The sequence below is a fragment of the Myodes glareolus genome, chromosome 6, assembly GCF_982192425.1.
Source record: "Myodes glareolus chromosome 6, mMyoGla1.1, whole genome shotgun sequence".
In the NCBI taxonomy this organism is placed as follows: Eukaryota; Metazoa; Chordata; class Mammalia; order Rodentia; family Cricetidae; genus Myodes; species Myodes glareolus.
The window spans coordinates 42962258-42971259 of NC_142031.1; the positions used below are offsets into that span (position 1 = coordinate 42962258).

The 9002-nt window shown below is 40.7% G+C and overlaps 1 pseudogene; it reads right to left on the reverse strand.

Annotated features, from left to right (window-relative positions):
- Positions 1 to 8150: 8150 nt before the first annotated feature.
- Positions 8151 to 8702, reverse strand: LOC148121744 (immunoglobulin kappa variable 3-11 pseudogene; annotated as a pseudogene).
- Between the last annotated feature and the right edge of the window lie 300 nt (positions 8703 to 9002).

Consider the following 9002-nt stretch of genomic DNA (forward strand, 5'->3'; position numbering starts at 1 on the left):
CTCAAAGAGGCACCTGCTCCTGTTCACCCACTGGGAGCTGGTGTCAGCACAAAATTTACTAGAGCATGGCAAGTGTGTCTTAAAGGAGCCTTGCATGCCATTCCATTGATTCTTTACCCTCTAATCTTTCTGAAGTGTGATTCAGGGTAATGCATTATGGATGTGCTGCATAAAGCATGTATGTTATTTCAAAACTATAATTTTGTATGATAATTCAAAATTATACACAATCAATGAAAATATTATCTAAGAGAGAATGGAAAATAAAGACTTAAAGGAAAGTAACATAATTCTTGACTTGTTTTCTTAATTTTTTAACAAAATTATGTTCCAGTGTGTGTGATGCTGTGGATGTGTTTTTGCCTGCTCTTGTTTGAGGACAAACTCCTTGCCTGGTGATATGGGTGAAGATAAGAGGCCAACATTGGGTATAGCTGTTGCCTTCTTCCTTATCTGAAACAGGGTTTCTTGTTCACCACTGCTCCCTAAAGTGTCTGGCCCAGGATCATCTGGATACTCTGCAATTTCCATCTCTTTCTCGACTTGCCACAGCTTCACTCTGGGTGCAGTCATGTGGTACAGCTGCATCTGACATTATATGGGTTCCTGGGATGTGAACCAGGTCCTCACATTTATGTGATAATCATGTCAGCCACAGCAGCCCAGACCATTAATTAAATAGAAACACTGAAAGGAAATTCATTAGAGTGAACGTAAATAATACTTTAGGAAATAAAGTACTTTGTAAATGAAGAAAAGATCTATGTTAATGATCTCAGATACATATAAAGGAGTCTTTTGTACAATTATTTTAAAATATCCAAGATTATTAAAAGAGTGGTACCTTGTCATTGTGAATAAATGCTAAATATCAGAAACGTGAATTCTTCATCAGAAAAATTGTATGATAAATAGAGGAATAAACAATTTGATAGATATATAAATGAGAATTTCTTTATTTTCTCAGACCCCTGATACTTTCCCTTGTATAACTAGACAGAAGGAAGGATTTTCTAGCAAGCTTTTATGGTGGTTGTGGAATGACATAATATATTTCAATTAACAAAGAAAAAGAAAAAGTCTTTATTTAGTGAGAAGGAAAAAGAAAAAAGAATAAGCACTGGGATAAGGAGGGTAGCAAAAAAGAAGGGAGAGGAAGTGAGGGGGAGTGGGTGGTGGAGTGAGGGGAGAGGGAATATGGGAAGGAGTGAGGCCACACTAAATGGCATGAGAAGGAGGGATAAATGGGGATGGAGGGAAAGAGATTGCAGAGGGTAGATTGGGAAGGGGTGAAGGGAAGAGAGTAAAGGGAAGGGAATGAGGAGGGAGAACATAAGTGGGCAGAGAATTGGGAGGAGTGAGTGAGTGAGGCAGAAGTGAGTGAAGGGGAGGGAATTAGTGGAAAGGAACTGAGGGGGAAGAGCTAGGGGGAGGGATATGTAGGAGAGAAGAGAGGCAGGAAGGAGGAGAGGGAGAAAGGAAGGGAATAATGAGGAAAAGAGAGAAACCAAGAAATGGAGGATGAGGAGAGAAGAAATAAAGACAAAGGAAGAAAGAAAGAAGTGAAGAAAGAGAGAAAAGGAAGGATGGACAATTCACTAATCAGCTCACACTCACAGTCATGTCCAGGTCTCTGCCCTACAGGAATGGCTCCTTTTGTTTTATTTGCACATTCAATGTATTGTTGATCAGTCTGAGTCAACAACAGTTCAAAGATGAGAGAAACATGGTAAAACAATTATATATCTCATGAAACTAAGAAGTTATTCTTAATATTTAGTTTGTATTTTTGAGATGTGCTCATTTATAGTGGATTTTTGTATTGACTACTAGAGTGTTGACTTATTCTATTTTGGAAAGTTAGGTAATCTTTCTCATTTATGCTCATCATAAAAGCATTCATGTATTATACTTAGATATTATATCATATCTAAGCAAAGGGCCATATTTTTATGAGCAACAGCCAAGTCATATAGTGCTCATTTTTAGGATGGTTTGGTGGTGGTAGGAGACAATATTGAATATTTTTTATGCCATTCTTCTACTACTTCCATGAGATTCTCCCACTTCCCTTGGTGCTCTTGAATTACCTTGTATTATAATATGAACAAATGCACTTCTGCCAGGCATTTCCATGTAGTTTAGCAATTCAAACAGCAAGAAAGCTGAGGAAGAGGATCATGAGTTTGCAGGCTTCCCAGGATACATAGCCTGGGTTACAAAGACAACCAAATCTTCTGCCATACCCCAAGCCCAACATCATCTATTTTTGCATAGAGTTCTGTTAATATTTATGTCTATTTATACTGACTTCATTCTTGTTTTTATTTACTTATAACTTAAATTTCTATTCCTTAACATTGTTGCTTTTGTTCAGTGCAGCATAACTCCCCTCTCATAAGGAAAGGACACTCAGCACCATTTGACAGAAAGAACTCAAGGTAATAAAACAAAAGATGTAAGGGACAGTAATTGTTTCTGTGTGCAATGGAGCACAGATGTGCAAACAGGGATGATCATTACAAAGCAGGTACTTTATCCTGCCCTGAAACTAAAAAAAATGGGATCGGAGAGAAGGTATGTTCAGGACATTCCTAGGGATGCTTAGAAGTAGTACTCCTTGTAGACGGCATAAGTGATTCATAAGAAATTTTCTATAAATCCAATATCCCCAGATTTTACAAATATTAAAAGTCCCTCAAGTATGCAACAGGCAGAGATCAAAACCATAAGTGGCCATCATGTGGCTCAGCTTTGCTGGTTCTTTGTTAAGCAGTTGTGCTAATTTTATGGCTTTTGCTGTTCCATCAGATATGGCTGTGTTTATTATGCAGAAGGTTCTGACTTCACCTGGGGAAGATGGATGGATCTTGAAAACAAATATAACAATGTTATGTTGTAGGTGATAGATGATGATGACTTGAGGTAGAGCAAGGATGAAAAGATTGAGGGGAGAAGTATTTGCTTCTATAATTCAGATGAAATAGAAATAAAAGCATTATTATTTTCAGGTGATATGATAGTATACATAAGTGGCCCCCAAGTTTCTCTCAGGGAACTCTTGCTGCAGATAAGTACTGTTAGAAAAGTGTCTGGATACAGGTTGACTAAGAAAAAAATTGGCATTTCTCCAATATGCAAATGACAAAAAGCCTGAGAAAGAAATCAGGGAAACAACACACTTTACATTAGCCACAAAGAATATAAAATATCTTGGGGTGATTCTAGCTAAGCAAGTGAAGTACTTGCTTGACAAAAAACTTCCTTGAAGTCTTTGAAGAAAAAAATTGAAAAATATTTCAGAAGATGGAAGTGTCTTCCATGTCCATGGATTTTTAGGGTTAAATAGTAAAAATGGCTATCCTATCAAAAAAAAAATCAATGATTTAATGCAATCACCACCAAATATCCCATAGAATTCTTTACAGACTTTGAAAGGACAATACTCAACTGCATATGGAAAAACAAAAATGCTGAGGGAGCACATTCTCCTCCTTCAGCCAATAGACTTTAAAATACCAGTTGTTGGAGCATGAGACTCTTATTCTTAGAGTATTGGGTTGTGCCACACATTGGGCACCAAATTAATCCACAAAACAATCCCAAACCAGTTCAAAATTATGGAAAATCTAAAGGTTATTTATTTCAGGGGAAAGCCTTAAAGACCACCGTCCCACATAACAGTCCTCTCATTGCAAACAGGAAACAGAGAGTCTAGCAGCCTGAATGGGAGCTGGAAGCAAGAGAGAGAGAGAGAGAGTGCATGGTTCTCGCTGCATTTTAAAGTATAAGAGACCATGCCCCAGTGTGCTGATATCTTACAGGCTATTGGCTTAAGGAGCAGAATGTGCTCCCACAGTACAAAAACTCCAGAATAGTTTAAAAATCTTTTATGATAAAAAATTCTTTTATTGTATCTCCACCCCTGATATCAAGCTGTACCACAAAACTAAAGTAGTAAAAACAATATGATATTGGCATAAAAAGATATGTTGATCAATGGAATGAAATCGAAGACCCAAACATAAATCCATACATATGTGGACACCTGATTTTTGATAAAGAAGGCAGAAGTACGTAATGGGAAAAAGAAAAAGTCTTCAACAGATTGTGTATCTCTAACTAAATGTATGATTATAGAAGAATTCCAACACATCCATATCTATCACACTGCACAAAACTGAAATCCATGTGGATCAAAGACATCACCACAAAACCATATACACTGTACCTGATAGAAAAGAAAGTGGGTGATATCCTTGAACAAATTTGCTTAGGAGGCAACTTTGTAAGCAGAACACCAATCGTGCAGTTAATAAATGGAACCTCATGAAACTGAAAAGCATATGTAAGGCAAAGGACACTGTCAATAGGGCAAAAATGCAGTCTACAGAGTGGAAAAGGATTTTTCACCAATCCCTTATCTTCCAGAGGACTAATATCCAAAACATTTAAAGAAAACAGACAGAAAAAAATCCTTTTAAAAAAGGGGTACAGCCATAAACAAAGAATTTTCAACAGAGGAATCTCACTTAGCTGAGAAACACTTAAAGGAATGTTCCACATTCTCAGCCATCAGGGAAATGCAAACTAAAATGTCTCTGAGATTCCATCTTACACCTGTCAGAATGGTAAAGGTAACAAAGTGACAGCTCCTGCTGGTGTGGATGTAAGGCAAGGGCTACAATCCTTCCTTGCTGGTGGAAGTAAAAACTTGTACAACCACTAAGGAAATCAATATGGTGACTTCTCAGAACACCACCTTTGGGATTTGCCCAAAGGACACTTCATCCCATCACAAAGACACTTGCACTATTATGTCCTTAGTTGTTTTACTCAAAATAGTCAGAAACTGGAAACAACTTAGGTGTCCTTCAACTGAAGAATCTATAAAGAAAACAAGATATATTTACGCAATGAAGTATTATATTGCTGTTAAAAATGACATCACAAAATTTTCAGAAATGAGGGATAGAGATCCTGAACAGGCCATCTCCTATAACCAGACAAGACTTCAGGTGGAGAAAAGGTTATAAACCTTCAACCTACAAATTGTCATGTCTACAAGATGTGCTGGGGTAATGGTGGTACCAAACTTGTCGGAGTGACCAAGCAAAGATTGGTCCAACTAGAAGCCCACACAGTGAGTGAGAGCCCATGTCTGACACTACCTGAATGATCAGGAACTAGAGACTGGATAGCAGAGAGATCTAGGATAAAACCAAACACAATTAACAAAAAATAAAATTAGAAAAGTCAATGAAATGATTTCTAAGGATATTTTGCTATACTTACAGATTGTAGCCTAGCCCAATCATCATCAGAGAATCATCATCCAGTAACTGATGATAGGAGATGTAAATATTCACAGGAAAAAACACGTTCAGCTAAGCAAAACTCTTAGAAGACGAGAAGAAAGGATTGAAGGAACAGAGGGGTCAAGGACACAACAGGTACAAGGCCTACAGAATCCACTAAGCAGGCAACATAGAAGATAACAGAGATTGAAGTGGCTATCATGGAGCTGCATGGGTTTGTGTTGGGTCCTCTACATGTATGTTATAGTCATGTAGCTTGATGTTCTTTTGGGAATCTTAACTGTGTGAGTGGGAAATGTCTTTGACCCATTTAACTCATTTGGGAACCCTTTTATCCTACTGGATTGCGTCATCCACTTTTGATATGAGGGGATATTTCTATTTCTATTGTAACTTGTTAAGGTGTGTTTGGTTGATATTCCTGGTAGACCTGTTCTTTTATGAAGGGAAATGGAGGTGCAGAGGACATGGGGAAGAGGAAAGGTGAGGAAGGAATAAGTTGAGTGGAAGGACGGAAAAAGAGGTTGGTTGGAATATAATTAACATATGAGAGAAGGAGAATAAAAAATAAATACATCTTAAAACAACAACTACAGCAATAACAATTCAGATGACTAATAAAAAGTGAAAGTTGTCCATGAAATAGCAAGAAGCAAAACAGATAAGGTGGGACCGTCTAGATTCTTAGCTTGGACAGTGTCCTAGTTTGCTTACCATTGCTGTGGTACATATCATGACCAAAGCAGTTTGGGGAGGAAAATGTTTATTTGACTTATAAGTTCTGATTACAGTCCATCTTTGAGGGAAGTCAGGGCAGGGACTTCAGCTAGAGAAAAGGCAGGAACCATGGAGGAATGATGCTTCCTTCATTCCCCAGGTTTGTTTCCCATGACTTGCAAAAACAAAGCAAAAACAAAGAAACAAACTAACAACCCCCCCCCCAAAACTAAACAATACAGAGCACAGAGTCTCTGTATTCCTAACTATAACATGCAACTCCAGCATAAAGGTGGTAGACATGGCTCAGAATCACTGAATTCATCCCTCCTGTATAGGGCTGTGGTGGCTCCTAGCAATGAGAACCTTGGGGGAATTTTCTTTCTTTTTTGTTTGTTTGTTTATACAAATTTCCACTTCCTCCCCTCCTCCCCATAACCTCCCATTCCCCCCCACTCCCTCTCCTCCCTCCCCCTACTCCCTCTCCTCCTCCCTCTCCAGTCCAAAGAGTAGTCAGGGTTTCTGCCCTGTGGGAAGTTCAAGTTCCTCCCCCCTCCCTCCAGGTCTAGGAAGGTGAGCATCCAAACCGACTAGGATCCCAAACAGTCAGTACATGCAGAGGAAACAAGACCCAGTGCCATTGTCAATGGCTTCTCAGTCAGCCCCCATGTCAGCCACATTCAGAGAATCCAGTTTGATCACATGCTTGTTCAGTCCCAGTCCAGCTGGTCTTGGTGAACTCTCATTAGATCAGTCCCCTTGTATCAGTGGGTGAACGCACCCCTCGCGGTCTTGATTTCCTTTTTCATGTTCTTCCTCCTTCTGCTCCTCATTTGGACCTTGGGGGACTCAGTCTGGTGCTCCAATGTGGGTCTCCGTCTGTATCGCCATCCATTGTCGGATGAAGGTTCCCTCTGGTCCTGCCTATCTTGCTCACGTTTTCCCTCCTTCTGCTTCTCATTTGGATCTAGGGAGTTAAGTCCAGTGTTCCAATATGTGTCTAATATGTGTCTCTGTCTCTATCTCCATCCATCACCAGATGAAGTTTCTATGGTGATATGCAAAATATTCATCAGTATGGTTATGGGCCAAGGCCAGTTCAGGCACCCTCTCCCCTGCTGCCCAGGGAAGAATCTGGGGACCTCTCCTTGGTCCTGAGAACCCCTCCAGAAACAAGTCTCTTTCCAACCCTAAAATGGCTCCCTTAGTTGAGATATATACTTGCCTGCTCCCATATCCATCCTTCCTCCTCCCCATCTCATTCCCCCACGCCATCCCCAATCCTTCCCCTGTCCCTTCTCTCTAACCATCTCCCCTTACTTCCACCACCGCCCTGCACCCAAGATAGCCTTGCAATCTTGACTACTTCCTATATCCAGGAGGATAACTATATGATTTTCTTCAGGTTCACCTTTTTATTTAGCTTCTCTAGGATCACGAATACTGCAAACTCCTCTGTTGAACTTCTTGGGACCTACTAGAAACTCTTGATCTTCCTGAGGTAAAGTATAATTTTCTCCACCCAACCATCTCCATTTAAGTGTTTTCCTGTACAGACAGACTAACCTGAAAAACAGAGTTTCTAGTCCTATGGGGAATACAGCAGCCTGGACATGTTTTTTTTTTCTTCCTGAGTTGTGACTCTAAAGGGTCTCATCAGAATGCAACATCATGAAGGACAAAACCCTCAGGAGAAGGTCTAGCCCAAAGTGAGAGGTTGAAGGAAGCTGAAAAGTATGAGCTGGAGATAGATGCCCCAGGGTTCAGAGAAGACTAAGGAGATGAATTTTGGAGGGAGAAGGAGACTGAGAGGAAGAGGGAGGGAGAGGAGGAGGAGGTTCGAGAGGGAGAGGGAAAAGGAATGAATATGAATTAGTGTACCCTGCTTCCTTTTCTGCCTTTTAGTGTATTTGACTCCATGTCTTTTAAGTCTCTTCTGTGCAACATTAAAGACCACAGAGGAGACTGAGGAAAAATACTGCTCCATATATTAGTCTGTGTTGGTGATACTATGTTGCTTTTTACTGTCCACATACTGATTACACAGCTGTTTCTCTCAGAAGAGTCACTGAGACCAAGGCAGGTGGGGCAACCAGGCCTATGGGGAGTTACTGCTCAGGACCAAATCACTGTGGGAGGCCTCTTCAGTGTTTGAAGACAGTGATAAACTGCAAAGTCCTCAGGCTGAAGATCTTCAATAGTGAGGGTGAATTCTGTCCCAGATACACTGCCAATGAACCTGGTGGGGACTCCATCAATCCTGACAGAAGCATGGTAAATGAAGGCCTTGATTGTCTGTCCTTTTTTCTGCTGGTACCAGGACAAGTAGTGCTTTCCATCTGTGTAGAGGAGGCTCTGACTGGCCCTGCAGGTGATTGAGACTCTCTCTCCTGGAGAAACGTGAAGGGACTCTGCTGGCTGGGTGAGCAGGATCTGTCCTTTGGAGGCTGTAACCAGAGACACAGGGAGATACAGAGAGACTGTGAGACTCTAGAACATAGGTTTGTATTATCAGCAGGCCATGACCTGCCAGTCCTCTGCTGCAAATGATCATTATTCCTTACCACTCTCAAGCATAGCCAAAGAATCCTCTAGGGAAAAGTCATTCTGGTATGTTATCTCACCTGTGACACACAGGAACAAGAGGAAGAGTGGGGCTGCCACCATCTTTCTGCCTCTCAAACTTCTAAGAATGCTCTGGTCTAACAAGAGGCTCCATTTATAAGTCCTGATCACAGGGAGGGGCCATTGAGAGATGCTAAAGCAAACCCAGAAGAGTTTAAAGGCTGAACAAGTGGTATGGAGGGCTGTGATTACACCTGGCTCTCACAGCCTCTCATCACATGCAACCCTTATGTTTACCCCTGATGATTTTCTCAGGTAGTGTCACATGCCCTGTGATTATTGTGTTATAGCCACTGCAGTCTACAGGGCAACCAATAGTTTGGTGCTGAAGAGATTTCTCTC